Below are 17,139 nucleotides of genomic sequence, written 5' to 3'. Positions count from 1 at the left end.
CAGATGGTGTCTTTGTCGCCTTAGAGGCAATCTTGCCTAATATCAGCTCACCATGTCCGATCTCAAAGGTAACTAACGCTCACAACAGTTACAGCGTGTATTTAAAGCAAACCTGATTTGCATCCTCATAGTGGGGCTGCCAGCACCACTCTTCTGCGACTGACGCGAAATTTGAAAAGACATCGTCTTACAGATGTAGCAACACGTCTAGGAACTTTAGTTTATGTCGTAGAGCTCTTTCTTGGTGTTGCGATTTTTTTTTCTGTCAGTTTAAAATGTCGAGCAGCCGCCAGAAATGATGAACCTGTTAGATGTAGTGAATGATTCAAAGGTGTGTGTAGTGATGAAGGTCCAGGAGACAATGTACTTATTGGTGGCGATGACATGCTGAAGCCTGGTGATACGAAAAAAAAAATCATCGGTTAACATAGAGGCTATACGATAATATGATGCTGGTATAATCACGTACAATGTATGGGTGCTATTCGCTAATACAAATTCTAACACTGCCGACTTCTTCAGATACCGTCTTTGTAATCACATGACTAAGATTCTAGTAAGTCCTCTGCAGTAATCCACGCCTTTGGGTGTCATACTGAGCGGTGTTGTTCTTGTCAGGTACACCACAGGGCATTAAAATTGCTACACCAAGAAGAAATGCAGATGATAACCGGGTATTCTTTGGACAAATATATTATACTAGAACTGACATGTGATTACATTTTCACGCAGTTTGGGTTCATAGATCATGAGAAATCAGCACCCACGACAACTACCTCTGGCATTAATAACAACCTTGATACGCCTGGGCATTGAGTCAAAAAGAGCTTGGATGGCGTGTACAGGTACAGCTGCCCATGCAGCTTTAACACGATACCACAGTTCATCAAGAGTAGTGACTGGCGTATTGTGACGACCCAGTTGCTCGATCACCATTGACCAGACGTTTTCAGTTGGTGAGAGACCTGGAGAATGTGCTGGCCAGGGCAGCAGTCGAACATCTTCTGTATCCAGAAAGGCCCGTACAGGACCTGCAACATGATGTCGTGCATTATCCTGCTGAAATGTAGGGTTTCGCAGGGATCGAATGAAGGATAGAGCCACGAGTCGTAACACATCTGAAATTTAACGTCCACTGTTGAAAGTGCCGTCAATGTGAATAAGAGGTGACCGAGACGTGTAACCATTGGCACCCCATACCATCACGCCGGGTGATACGCAAGTATGGCGATGACGAATACACGCTTAAAATGTGCGTTAAATTGTCGCTCACTTATGACTTTTCAATAATTCTCTGTGAATTTAACCTGGTAAATTTTGGACGACAGCAGTGCTGCGTCATGGCCCTGAAAGATCATTCTGAATAAAAAAAGTACAAATTCTTACCTCAATGAAGTCGCCGGATATATCTGCTCTTACAACAAATTTTTCCGGCACAGCTCTGTGCAATGCTGGCCGATCTATCTGTCATTTATGAAAGGGAGCAACTGATTTTTCTATTGCAATAATCGGGATGATCATGGATGGGAGAAATTAGTAAATTCTTTAAATTGAAATGAATGGTTGTTAAAAGTTACTTTTTATGAGGAAGATTATTATTACGAGAGTTTTAAAACATTTACATGGGACTTGAGATGACATTACTAGATATGCGCGAGGCTGCTTTTTACCTTATACAATAATACTCAGGCTCAGGCATCGCTGCACCGCGACCGGGCCAGCCAACACGATACACCATACCAGACCAGAGCAGACTCCAGATTCGCAACAACTTACTGCTACAGCTACACAGTTCCTACTGCAGTCAACACTGCTCTCTGGTCAGAGACCTTGCATATCGCAGGCAGCGCATGAGCAATACATCGAAATTACATCTGCTCCGAACTCTTACAAGGTGACCGAGACGTGTAACCATTGGCACCCGATACCATCACGCCGGGTGATACGCAAGTATGGCGATGACGAATACACGCTTAAAATGTGCGTTCACTGCGATGTCGCCAAATACGGATGCGACCATCATGATGCTGTAAACAGAACCTGGATTCATCCAAAAAAAATGACGATTTGCCATTCGTGCACCCAGGTTCGTCGTCGAGTACACCATCGCAGTCGCTCCTGTCTATGATGCAGCGTCAAGGGTAACCGCAGCCATGGTCTCCGAGCTGATAGTCCATGCTGCTGCAAACGTCGCGAACTGTTCGTGCAGATGGTTGTTGTCTTGCAAACGTCCCCATCTATTGACTCAGGAATTGAGACGTGGCTGCACGATCCGTTACAGCCATGCGGATAACATGCCTGTCATCTCGACTGCTACTGGTACGAGGCCGTTGAGATCCAGCACGGCGTTCCGTATTACCATCCTGAACCCACCGATTCCATGTGCTGCTAACAGTCATTCGATCTCCTCCAACGAGAGCAGCAATGTCGCGATACGATAAATCGCAATCGCGATAGGCTACAATCCGACCTTTACCAAAGTCGAAAACGTGATGGTACGCATTCCTCCTCCTTACACGAGGCATCACAACAACGTTTCACCAGGCAACGCCGGTCAACTCCTGTTTGTGTATGAGAAATCGGTTGGAAACTTTCCTCGTGTCAGCACGTTGTAGGTGTCGCCACCGGCGCCAACCTTGTGTGAATGCTCCGAAAAACTAAGCGCTTGCATATCACAGCATCTTCTTCCTGTCGGCTAAATTTCGCGTCTGTAGCACGTTATCTTCGTGGTGTAGCAATTTTAATGGCCAGTAGTGTATTTCAAGTGCATTAGTGGGTTTAACAACTCGGTCACGATTTTCTGTAGGTTCAGATGTAAATAAACGGCCGAGTGCAGAGCTGAAGTACTGATACTGGTACTGATCTATTATTCTTTAAATTTCAGTAGCTGACCAACAACAGTATTTTGGATCTGTATCCAAACTTAACGTTTCAATGATTAACACTGTTTTCTACAAAAATTAGTAGCAAAGAAACTGTGGTAAATAGATTCGCTCGATAAAGTAATATGATTAGTCTCCTTTTATGGATGACCGTGAATAAATATTAACTGACCCGTTACAAATCATAATCGAAAAATGATAGTTGATTGTAAAATGGTTTGCTAATTTGAATCGGCTTGTAACTGTTAGGTTACTAATGTCGTACAAAGGAACAGTTTCTCTGGTACTGAATCCACATTTAAAGCATTTGAAAACAATTTCACAAAAAAAAAATCCGCTTTCGATAGCGAAGTTTTTCTTTTAGCATTCATCATCGCAGTCCATTTCCTGCAGGCAAAAGATTACCGCATTTCCGTTTTCGCTTTCGAGGTCCAACCATTAAACTGCCGACCCGATAATAACGGCCAGCACAGCGAAAGGCTGTTGATTTATTTGCACGGAAGGGTTATTATGGCCCGCACACTGACTCAAAGCACTCCCAGAGGAAGAAAATCCAATTGAAACTGCATGAAGTGGGCGTCACATAACCAAACACCAGACTCCTGTTTCAAGCGATATGTTGGTTCTGTTGACCGATTAGTTACGTTTGCACGACAAAAAGTATGTAGATTTGAGGATTAGTAGCGAGCGTTATCGTTACCGTAAATTTGATTGCCATGTGCAAGACATGCATGTTGCTGTGTACTGCATTAGCTTATGAATTCAGTACGACCTCGTACGTCACTCCTAAAGACATCGAAATGTTATTACGTGGGTCAGTCATAAAGTAACACTTTCCAATACGTTACCCTTTTTCTTCACTAGTATAGTGAAATGACATTCAGACGGCATCTAGTCGCAAACTGTAAGGGGATCTGTTCAATTTTCAATATAACTTGGTCGTTAAAACAATTTTTATTCTTCTTTCTGGAAGGTTAAGAATTCGATCACATTTGAATAACTCGGAATTCTGCATCTTCAATGTGACGATCATGGCGTTCCCTTTAAAAAAAATTAAGATAAACGCATTTTACAATGTTCGAAACGTCTGTTTTAACAAATTAGTGATAGTCATTTTATAACTCGACAAGTTCTGTTTCCAGAAAACAGTTTCGTTACATGACTCCGACTGTGGTAAAACTTGCAGTTACATTTTTAAAATTATGTGTTTGACCTTGGTGAAATAAGTAAGCTGAAAACGATACACATAATACGATTCCAGTTGGTTAACACAGATCAACGTCGCACAGGTGACACAAATGTGAACGACAGTATCACCTACAACGCAAAATACGTCCAGTTACGCATTCAGGACACCAGAATGAAACGAAAATAGCATACACATGCCACATCCAGAAGCGTATGTTTGCAGTAAGAATTTATGCGAATAATATGTGAAGATTTTGTGATGCAGACTTCGGGCCGGCCGGAGTGGCCGTGCGGTTCTAGACGCTACAGTCTGGAACCGAGCGACCGCTACGGTCGCAGGTTCGAATCGTGCCTCGGGCATGGATGTGTGTGATGTCCTTAGGTTAGTTAGGTTTAATTAGTTCTAAGTTCTAGGCGACTGATGACCTCAGCAGTTAAGTCGCATAGTGCTCAGAGCCATTTTGCAGACTTCGGGAAATAGACTCTTCTACGGGCAAATACAATTGGCCTGCAAAAGGATTGTCACGCGAGTCAAATATTATGAAACAAAATTGCTGCGAACATGAGAAAACAGCCGGAAACCTATCAATTCTGCAATGAAACTGCAGTAATTCTCTGAAAACAAGTGTCCTTACGAACTAACAACGAAAAATAGAAAGAACCGCGAAAATATTTAAAGAATGTGCTGACGGCTGGAGAACCATTTAAAATCACATTAGAACCCAAATGTGGAATATTTTATAGAATTTTAGTATGGATTCGAGAAACAAGCTGCAATGATTGTAACCAAACAACTCTTTCCAAAAGGGCTCATTTCCATCGAAATGTATAAAATGTTATCAACAGCAGATCATCCCATTTTTGTAAAGAATGATCGAAACAAGCGAACTGGGAAAATTAAACATCACAAATTCATCGTAAAATTCCTCGTGATTACACAAATCATCCTGTTTAGAGTGTTAAGCCACACTGTTCGTTGGTAAGGTCAATGCTGGGACGTTTAAGTATCACTAAACAAAAGAATCGAACTGTGGATAAATGAAAAAAATATTAAAACATTATTCCCAAAAGATGAAAACAAAATATAGGAAACTATTTTGTGAAATATTTTGCAGAACATCAGGAAGGGGTTTCCTGTTTAATAGTTTTGTCATGTTCAGCCAAGTACGGACAGAAAACTAAGTTAATGTTATAACCTGACTGGCAAGTTATTAAGATGTATCGCAATTGCAAAGTAGCTGTGAACTAATCTAACCTCCGTCTCTAAGACAATAAAAGTTTTCATCTACTGGTGTCGCATAAATGACATTTAAGATCGTATAAAGTTCTTTCATAAACTGTGTGAATGCGATCTTCAGTAAATAGTTCTAATTCAATTTTCTAAATAATGTTACGTTTTTTGAACAATTAGCATTTATTCTAGTATGTAGGTTTCATTGCGTAGAGTTTTAAGGTTCAAAAGCTTCATTTAAATCACATGACCCCTTTGTTGTTACACAATTCTTATTTATAAACTATTTTATCAAAAAAGTCCAGTTTATAACCCTCTTATGCAACACTTGATGGTAGAAACGGACAAACGTGCAGACAGCCGCAGAATGTTTAGGTATGCAATCTATGTGAGAAATATTAGCTCGTTTTGAAACTTACAACTTTTTAAATAACAAACTATAATTTGGCATGGAATTAACTTCCTCTATTGTGAGATGCGAAGATGTAAAAAACATTGAATGCAGATGTATAATTTGAAACTTTGAAGCATGAGAGACTAAATATAGGCACGCAGTTTTGTTTTATGAAAACTGGCTTCTTTTGTCTCTACCTTACGGCTTCATCTTTCTCTGTCGGATCGTTGCTGAAGCAACATGTAAATTCCTTGTACTAGACAGTACGAATTACAGTGTAGAACTAATTGCTGAACTATTTTTCATTTTTAAGATACCTTATTGGAAATAATAATTTCTCGATTAAATGTATTTTTATGAGTTACAGAGGCAAGGTAGGCCGCCTTGAAAGGGTTTGAACCTGATTGTTCAATGACCAAACGGTTAGAGCTTTTTTTGTGTTCTTTCGTTAGTCAATCTCATAAGAGGAAACGAACCTACTTTCGCCAATATCTAAGTCAGATATCTTAATTCGTTCATTTTGCAGTGTAATGATTTTATTAATATTTCACAGTGTATGAATAATGACAGCAGGCAACCCAAACATAATGAATAAAAATGAAGATCTTTTTCATTTTTTTACAGGGCGATGACAATTATTTACGATACCTCTGGTTTTTTTTCTATTTTTTCCAAAATTAAGAGAGGCATTAATGTTGTGTTCAAACTACTGTTTAGAGCCCATCGCATGTGGAAGGTGCATTGTTGACAGGACAAAAGTATGCACGCGAAATTTTGAATTATGGGCATTTCTTAATATCATTTAGGTGGAGAACTTCCTCTACCGAGACGGCACATTTCTAACTTCTGAACCGATCAGGCCTTAGCGCAAGAAGAATTTGTAATTTCGCGACCTGGCGTTGACATTAGCAGCAATGTTAGAGCTAAACCAGATGGCGGGATTACAGTGAAGCCTTTCAAATCAGCGAAAGAAACAGGAGACGCTGCAATTGTGACGACGTCTAAAATAACATCAAACATTAAGAGACTGTAAATAAAAGTATTTTGGAGCTTAGAAGTAGTTTGATAGTAGAGGGTGTAAGCTGCAAGTAGCGTTAAAGTATGAATGTTGTAAGACCGTGAAGGTCTTAATGTTGGGTAGTAGTCCCTGAAGGATACTGGAAAACAATAGCATATTAGAAGAGTACCGGTACGGGTGAGAGCAGCAGCTGTGGAACGTGTTTTGCAGAGGTTTGAAAATGGCTCAGTCATGAGGGATGATCAGACATGAGTGTGAGTGTTGCACCGCCCATCATTCGGTCGCATCATACATGGCTTAGTTAGAATCTTAAATCTTTTGGTTAGAGGTTACTCACCCAGCAAATTGCCAGATGCATTGGTCTGACTAAAACATCATGCATCCTGTCGTAGTGATTGCCAGGGTACTGCCTATGCCTTTCCACGTAAAATACATCCAAAAGGCGGAGTTACAGGGTAGCGGAAGTGACAGCTGAGGCACCTAAAAGCGAAAAAAAATACTACAGCTTAGACAAAGCTCTAAAATTGAAGAACATGCATTTAGAGATGTCAGAACACCAAATGGAAATCACTCTACTTTAACAGACCGCACTACCATAAAACCAGTAACAAAAAAGGGAGCGTTGACAGACTGACTGTGTCGCTATAATAGGTACAATGGGAAGGGGCAACTAGAGAACAATTGACCAAGCTAATGATCCTAATAAACATAAGTCTGGTAACCAAAGGTTTCCCCGACACGAAGTATTCAGAAAGAGAACATGAACATCTTATAACATGTTATCCGAGGTTCCAAGTAGTAACAGAAAATGCGCTTGAGGAGAAACACTTTACAAGCGTACCAGATGGCCACTGTTCATGTGAAGGTAAGCTAAAGATCGTCTCCTCATCAGTGTCCGAAGACATTCAAAAATTCCTGCTGTCACACCGGTCAGAAAGTTTCGCCTTATGACATTCCACACAGTAATTTATGTTGTGCTCCGAGTAATCACTTAGCGTATTGACAGTTTTTTATTGCCAGTCCGGCTTTTTATTTTTTTAGCGTTCTCTCACTATAAAATAGTTTTTTCTTCTTTTAGATGCAGGCAAATTTAAAACAAGAATCTACAACTACATGATTCAGCCACCAGCAATTTTTACGAACATCACGGATCACGTCTTTTGTCACTCTTCGTTCGCCAGTGTAATGTAGACAGCATTCACTGAATAACACATCTTGACCAGGCGCGATGGGTACACACATGACCGCTGCGCGGGGTAGCCGCGCGGTCCGGGGCCCCTTACCACGGTTCGCGCGGCTTTCCCCGTCGGAGGTTCGAGTCTTCCCTCGGGTGTGGGCGAGTGTGTTGTCCTTAGCGTAAGTTAGTTTAAGTTGCATTAAGTAGTGTGCTAAAAAGGGAACGATAATCTCACCAGTTAGGTCCCATAGGAATCTACCACAAATTTGCAATTTACGCATATTACCTTTCAACATTGTGAATATATTTTAAATATTTCCTTTATTAATTTTAATATCCACAAAGTTGTCACACTGTATATTTCCCTTTACCATGTAGGTTACATCTGATGACGCGGCTTTAGGCCGCGAAACTGGTTTTGTAGCAGTAAAAGGAATATTCAGTAATTAAAACTTCCGGGCTAAGAGGCCGTGGTCCAATAGTAGAAATACTTTTCCCTGACGTTTCGTTGCGAGCTGCGGGCGACATCATCTGAGGTGAGTCTAGGACTGGCTGCTAGGCCGTGGAGGTCCTGCTTATATAGGGCGCGTAGAGGGCACCACCATTCGTCACGTGTTGAAACGTCAGGGAGAAGTATTTCTACTATCGGACCACGGCCTCTTAGCCCGGAAGTTTTAATTACTGAAGACGCCGGCCGTGAAAGCCTACACGCTATGAAAAGGAAAATTTTTCCAGTTCTCTGCGAAATTCTTAACATCATGTCTTTCAACAGCTGCGGATGCTCAGAATATAGAACACTTTGTCCATCAAAAGAACTGTCACTACCTCAGGCATCTGTATAATCCACTAACGTTAGAGGCGCCATGTCACTAATTGCGCTGTCCATCCCGCCGGAGATTTTAGTCCTCCCTCGGGCATGGGTGTGTGTACTGTCTTTAGCGTAAGTTAGTTTAAGTAGTGTGTAAGTCTAGGGACATATGACCTTAACAGTTTGGTTCCTTAGAAATACACACACATCTGAACAGACCACTAAGGAATGCATGTGCTGGAGACAGTACTTCAAAATATTTTACTAGTCAGAATCTCCACGTTACACTAAATACAGTAAGGATGTTGTCCCATCACTATCACAAGGATTTTGCTGGTTTTGAAACGTACTTGGTTGTGGAAAGCCGGGTCCTAAGAACCTCCCACATACTTTTATATGGTACATAATAAACGTATGGGTAACTTATTCTGCAGTGTCTAGGAAGGGTGTGTCATGTATTGAGAACAACTATTATCCAGGACAGTGGGAACAGGTTCCACGGTATGACGGAAAATAAGAACATGCCTATCGTTGTATTGGCATACCAATGTTAATCTGGGACAGTCGCTGTTGTATGGATATGTCATGCAGGTAATGCGTTAAAAAATATCACAACCTGGATAGTGAATTCCTAGCAACCATAGTCATAGCAACCATAGTCGCTGTAAGACCGCGATACAGTCTTTCTCTCCTACTGTTCTATTTCTGTACCAATGAAACAATTATATAAATAATAAACAGGGTTATCAGTGGGATTAAAATTCAGAGTGAAAGAATATCAACGATAACTATTGAGTGCTATTGACAGAGGATTTCAAATTGATTCCGCATTTCTGGATTTCCAGAAGGCTTTTGACACTGTACCTCACAAGCGACTTGTAATCAAATTGCGTGCTTATCGAATATCGTCTCAGCTATGAAAGTGGATTCGTTATTTCCTCTCATAGAGGCCACTGTTCTTAGTAATTGATGGAAAGTCATTGAATAAAACATAAGTGCTTTCTGGCGCTGCCCAAGATGGTGTTATAGCCATTTCCTGTTCCTTATTTATATAAATGTTTAGGAGACAATCTCAGCAGCCGTCTTAGGTTGTTTGCAGATGATACTGTAGTTTATCGTCTAGTTAAGTCATCAGAAAATCAAAACAAATTGCAAAACGATTTAGAAAAAATATCTGTATGGTGCAAAAATTGGCAATTGACCCTAAATAATGGAAAGTTTGAGGTCATCCACATGAGTGCTAAAAAGGAATCCGTTGAAATTCTTCCATTACACGACACGCCAATCACATCTAAAGGCCGTAAATTGAACTAAATACCTAGGAATTACAATTGCGAAGAACTTAAATTGGAAATAACAGATAAAAAAGGTTGTAGCGAAGCAGAGACTGCGATTTATTGGCAGAACACTTAGAAGATGCAACAGATCTGCTAAAGAGACTGCCTATACTACGTTTGTCCGTCCAATTTTGGAGTACTGCTGCGCAGGGTGGGATCCTTACCAGATAAGATTAACTGAGTACTTCGAGAAAGGTCAACGAAGAGCAGTACGTTTTTTACTATCGTGAAATGGGTGACAGAGGGTCGTATATATGATACCGGAATTGGGGTGGAAATCATTAAAACAAAGGCTTTTTTCCTTGCTGCAGGATCTTCTCACGAAATTTCAGTCATTGACTTTCTCCTCTGAATGCGAAAATATTCTTTTGACACCGACCTGCGTAGTGAGAGACGATCATCAACAAAAAGGAGGGAAATTAGAGGTTGCGGGGAAAAATATAGGTGTTCGTTTTTACCACGCACTGTTCAAGAGTGAGATAGTGCCTCTGGCAGGCACATAAGTGTGATCTGCAGGGTATCCACGTAGATGTAGATGTAGAAGGTATGCTGATGAGATTGTTGTGATGCATGGAAGTTAGAGACAATAGCAGTGTGACAAGTACACATTCGTGTTCCCCGCCGCTGGCGGTGCGTGTTCAAATCGAGCTGGGGGCTACAGGTCGCGGGCGTGGTGTGACTAGTGCTCGGAGCATCACCAACAGACGTCACGGACAGCCGCGTTGGAGCAGAGGAAGGCGAGGACCACCTCGTGGACAGACGAAGCACGAAACATGTGGGGGAGTAGCGAGGAGGTAACCTGGCAGATGGGTGGTGGAACATGACAGGCGTTTACTGTCAACACGGGGCATAGTTCCGACTGGAGCAGCGGACGGTGATGGGCTTCACGTTCCCGAGGGAGCAAGCGCAGCCAGAAGTGAAGAGCTAGTTGCTGCGGCGTTTTCTGGAATACGATAGTGTGTGATTGTGGTGTTACGTGCTGACTGTGGTGCACACGAGTTAGGCTGGGCTGGGCTAGCTAAGTGGCTTGTTGATTACGTGGTGAAAAACGTGGAGGCTGCGGTATGCACTAGTGAATTCGGGTGAAAGAATAGTGGCTGAAGGAAGTGTGCCTAATGAAAACTATATTGTCGTTGGTGTTGGAAATCACTGTTTTGACGCTCTGATATTCTGTGTGATACGAAGTGTGTAGATCACTGGCTACATTGTGAGTTATGTCTCTCTTGTTTGTCTAGTATTAAGTGGGGTGTCGGCTTTGGCTGGGTATTGCTAGATTTTGCATTTGCGGTTGTGTCTGTTACTGTCTCATATTCTTCCACTATAGATTCTTATTTCTGCAATACCTTAATTCGTGTCCATGCGTGTAGCCTGAATCAACACAGAGAGTCTGATTTATTGACATTTCGTTTCTTGTATTACTTACTGCTATGTTGTTAAATTGTTCTTTCATTTACGCCCCCTAATTGTAACGCTGAATGATTCTCTTGGGGCGAGTTAATTAAAGTGCATTATCTGTTTTAATTACTACGTCATATTTTGTTGTTCTGAATGCTGAGTTATTTGGTCGCGCCTTATTGTTATTATGCTCTGTATTGTCTATACTAAGTAATATTTTGATAAACATTTTCTTAAGGAGTTACGCCAACACAACTCACAACCACTTACTACTTACCACTTACCACTCCCTGTACCACAGCAGGACACGTTGAATGAAATGTACAGTCTAGTGACCGTAGAATATGGGCTGAGAACAAACGGAAGAAAGATGAATGTTTTGAGTAGCAGCAGAAATGGTAGGGAGACTGGATCTGGAAGTGGTAAGGGGGTACCGATCACAAACACTTTCTATCTGTATTTTTAGTTTTTTAGAAGATATTTAATCTCATAAACAGTTAGGAGCTTGCCCCAGAGGCACTAAAAATAATATTCACAATTATTCACAACAATATTTTAGAGGAATCACCATCTGAAAAATAATTAAAGGTATTTTAAAATTCCGAGAAAATTTAACTCAAGCAATATTTGGAGTTGCATAATTAGCAAGAAATTGAATTTTTAACGTGGTAATTCACAAAAGAGCTCCAAACAAATGCGTTGTTCAACAGTTTTCAAACAGAATTACAAGGAGCTGAAAACAAATTCGTTAGCAAACATGAGGTTACCAGCTTCAACTGAACACACTCATTTGCTTGGTTCCGCTCAGACTCCAAAACATACACAGAATACATGTTAAAACAACAAAATTAATTACAGATCGTACAGGGTTTTTCGGTATCAGCATAATAAACAAAAAAGAAGAAAAACTGTGTCCGTTTAACCTACAATAGCTCTAAAGTGAACAGGTAATTGGAGACAGAAATGTTTTAAAAGAAGGTGAACACCTGAACGTTCAGAATAAAGACCATATACAGTTTTAATTAATCAGCGCATGAATGCTTTGAATACAAATACGTTCAAAACAAGCCGGACATACAGTTTTAAAGAGTCAATCTCTCTGCTTCATTAGGTAATAATGGAACTAGAACCAACCAAAATGTGGGCCCTTTCACAGCCTTAACAGTAGCTTAGGCATATCCCGATTTCCAGGGATGCTGATCCTCATCAAAAACACAGGCACAAGAAACGTCCTCTAGCGAAAGCTACACAAAGCTGTAGGCAAGAACACACAACATATTTAAGCTAAAAGGGCTCAGCAAAAGAACTGTGGTTATTCCGAATCGCATCCAACATTTAGGCACATTCGAGACAAAGCGCTGATTGTTTATTTTTATGCCGGAGCTTGGTGGAATTAGGAATGCTGCAGATGCATATCCACCAACCCTGTCTGCAACAAAGGAACTGTGCCGACCCGGAAGACGCAACCCACGACCACGCAGTCATTTTTCAAATGGGGTAGGTATACTCTCCATAGCAAACGTTCGCCATCCGCAACACAGCGATAGGGATTGCTCGGCAAGTGGCCAGTGCTAGCATAGGGAACAACCAGTGTGACAAGACATAGTAGAGCCGCGTGTGTGGTTAAATGTCTTCAAAGAGCCACAAGGCTGCCGCTTCAAGCGGCGCTAAGGAAGCCGTCGCTGAGCAGCGAATACCAGTGAAGTTCAGCGAACCACCAGAATCGATATGAGCACACGCGCGGCATATCAGCACCGAAATTGGCGACAATGAAGTAGACGAAGTGAAGGAGTGTTTGCTAGGTTGGGAGCACAATATGTGGCGGACCAAGCAAAGAGAGAACAAAAAGCTGTTTAGCACAGGCAAAACGCTCATTTCTAGCCAAAATAAGTGTAGTAATGTCAGTCATCAGCTTTAATTTATGGAGGAAATTTCTAAAAACATACAGCTGGGACACAGAGCACACCATTGTTTGGATGAGAAGCTGGAAAAGAAGACAGTCGAAGCTTTTCAAATGTGGAGCTATAGAAGAATATTGAAAACTGGATGCGTTGATGAAAAATGGGTAAATGAGCAGAATCACTGAAGAAAGAAATATGTGGCAGACACTGATAGAAACAAAGGATAGGGTGATGTGTTAAGACATGAGGGAACAACTAGAGTGCGGTATACAGGGTAAAAGCCGCAGGGGAAGACGTCGGAATTTAAAAGGTTAAGCTGTTATCAATCTGCAGATTGGTTTTATTACCACGGTAGTCTAACAGGCACGGTTCTGTTGGAAGTGGTAAGCCACTGCTTTCATCTGACCTTGTTACTGGCTTACCCAGCCAGTTATAGGGAGAGCTTCAGTTTCACGCGGAATTCAAACTACAGGGTGTCCGAAAAGTCTTTCCCTGATTACACAAATTGATAACTCAGGCTAGAAGTAAGATGCAAATATGAAACTGGTGTCTAGTTGTTTACAAACTATCAAAGTTTTTTTCACACATCAGTAAACTTACACATGAGCACCCTTGGCAGCACGTAGCACATCTAGGCGATATTCAGTTTCTGTCCACACATTAGCCAACATCACTGGAGGGATCGATTCTACGACTGTGGTTATCCATTGCCGCAGGGTTTCAAGATCCGGTACACGTGTTCGGTAGACCTCGTCCTTGACATAACCCCATAAAAAGAAGTCTAATGGGGTTATGTCAGGAGAGCGTGGATGCCAAACCGTTGGCCCATCATGACCAATCCATCGCCCAGGAAAGGTCATATTGAGATAGGCACGGACGTCCAAACCTCAATGAAGCGGTGCACCGTCTTGCTGAAACAAGACACCCGGGTGATACTGAAGCAGCCGAGGAACAGCATACAGTTGCAACATGTCCAGATACACTGCAGATGTGATGGTAGCCTCAGCGAAGAAGAATGGCCCGATAATTTGATCGTGCAATAACGCGCACCAAACATTCACCTTTGGACTGCCTCTGGTGCACTCCATGACCTCGCCAGGGGGTTGTGAACCCCAAAAGCGCACATTATGGCGATTCACTACTCCACTGACAAAAAAAGGTCGCTTTGTCGGAAAAGGCAATTCGTCTGAGATGACCATCATCGTCTTCAATACGTGATAGCATTTCGACCGCAAAGTGTATGCGCGAAACAATAAACGTTTGGGTAAAATGTCATAGAGCTTTTTGGCATCTGTAATTCACGTGAGGCCCTGCGCAACGATTTCTTCGGACTTCGCAGAAAAGACTGCCTTACAGCTTCCACCCTGTCTGCTGAGGTTCTTGGTCGACCAGACCTCGGAAGGTCAACAACCGATCCTGTGTTCTTGAACCTCTCATACCAGGCTTTAATGCTCTTGACATCAGGTAGATTCCTTCCAAATGTTGTCTGGAAGTGTCTCTGCACTGTGGTTGGTGATCGTGTCTCGTGGTACCACAGGACACACTGTGCCTTCTCCTGATTGGTTACCATGGCTTCTTGGGCACTGAATCTCATCCACTACTTACGTACTGCGAACCTAGAACAGAAAAAAAAACTTTGATAGTTGTAAACAATTCGACATAAGTTTCATATTTGTATCTTACTTCTAGCCTGAGTTATCAATTTATGTAATCAGGGAAAGACTGTCCAGACACCCTGTACAATGTACGTAGTGATTTTAAATCTCAGCATACATTGACTGAGGAGAAGGAAGTGATAAGGGAAAGATGGATATTTAGGAATGACAGGTGTTCGTGCCAGAGACCTCCAGGTTAACAGTCTGGCACTTTACCAATGAACCACTAAGTAATTCAGGACACTGGGTACATGTGCTGCTGTGAGATGACGAGACTGGCACAGGAGGAGAAGAACGCATTGCGTGGCGCACCAAAGCAGTCAGTAGACTGGCGACCCACACAAACAAAGTCGTCTCATTCCAATATGCTCTGTGGAATGGTATAGTGCTACTTCTTCTTATCCATACTTCTCATGCTCCAAACCTATCTGTTACACTGAATCATTATCCACGTGATGATATCTTGCACTAACCCATTGAACGCATTGCGTGGCGCACCAAAGCAGTCAGTAGACTGGCGACCCACACAAACAAAGTCGTCTCATTCCAATATGCTCTGTGGAATGGTATAGTGCTACTTCTTCTTATCCATACTTCTCATGCTCCAAACCTATCTGTTACACTGAATCATTATCCACGTGATGATATCTTGCACTAACCCATTGAACGCATTGCGTGGCGCACCAAAGCAGTCAGTAGACTGGCGACCCACACAAACAAAGTCGTCTCATTCCAATATGCTCTGTGGAATGGTATAGTGCTACTTCTTCTTATCCATACTTCTCATGCTCCAAACCTATCTGTTACACTGAATCATTATCCACGTGATGATATCTTGCACTAACCCATTGAACGCATTGCGTGGCGCACCAAAGCAGTCAGTAGACTGGCGACCCACACAAACAAAGTCGTCTCATTCCAATATGCTCTGTGGAATGGTATAGTGCTACTTCTTCTTATCCATACTTCTCATGCTCCAAACCTATCTGTTACACTGAATCATTATCCACGTGATGATATCTTGCACTAACCCATTGAACGCATTGCGTGGCGCACCAAAGCAGTCAGTAGACTGGCGACCCACACAAACAAAGTCGTCTCATTCCAATATGCTCTGTGGAATGGTATAGTGCTACTTCTTCTTATCCATACTTCTCATGCTCCAAACCTATCTGTTACACTGAATCATTATCCACGTGATGATATCTTGCACTAACCCATTGAACGCATTGCGTGGCGCACCAAAGCAGTCAGTAGACTGGCGACCCACACAAACAAAGTCGTCTCATTCCAATATGCTCTGTGGAATGGTATAGTGCTACTTCTTCTTATCCATACTTCTCATGCTCCAAACCTATCTGTTACACTGAATCATTATCCACGTGATGATATCTTGCACTAACCCATTGAACGCATTGCGTGGCGCACCAAAGCAGTCAGTAGACTGGCGACCCACACAAACAAAGTCGTCTCATTCCAATATGCTCTGTGGAATGGTATAGTGCTACTTCTTCTTATCCATACTTCTCATGCTCCAAACCTATCTGTTACACTGAATCATTATCCACGTGATGATATCTTGCACTAACCCATTGAACGCATTGCGTGGCGCACCAAAGCAGTCAGTAGACTGGCGACCCACACAAACAAAGTCGTCTCATTCCAATATGCTCTGTGGAATGGTATAGTGCTACTTCTTCTTATCCATACTTCTCATGCTCCAAACCTATCTGTTACACTGAATCATTATCCACGTGATGATATCTTGCACTAACCCATTGAACGCATTGCGTGGCGCACCAAAGCAGTCAGTAGACTGGCGACCCACACAAACAAAGTCGTCTCATTCCAATATGCTCTGTGGAATGGTATAGTGCTACTTCTTCTTATCCATACTTCTCATGCTCCAAACCTATCTGTTACACTGAATCATTATCCACGTGATGATATCTTGCACTAACCCATTGAACGCATTGCGTGGCGCACCAAAGCAGTCAGTAGACTGGCGACCCACACAAACAAAGTCGTCTCATTCCAATATGCTCTGTGGAATGGTATAGTGCTACTTCTTCTTATCCATACTTCTCATGCTCCAAACCTATCTGTTACACTGAATCATTATCCACGTGATGATATCTTGCACTAACCCATTG

The sequence above is a fragment of the Schistocerca piceifrons genome, chromosome 7 (assembly GCF_021461385.2).
Source record: "Schistocerca piceifrons isolate TAMUIC-IGC-003096 chromosome 7, iqSchPice1.1, whole genome shotgun sequence".
NCBI classification, from domain to species: Eukaryota; Metazoa; Arthropoda; class Insecta; order Orthoptera; family Acrididae; genus Schistocerca; species Schistocerca piceifrons.
Note: the sequence above shows the minus strand (reverse complement) of the source record.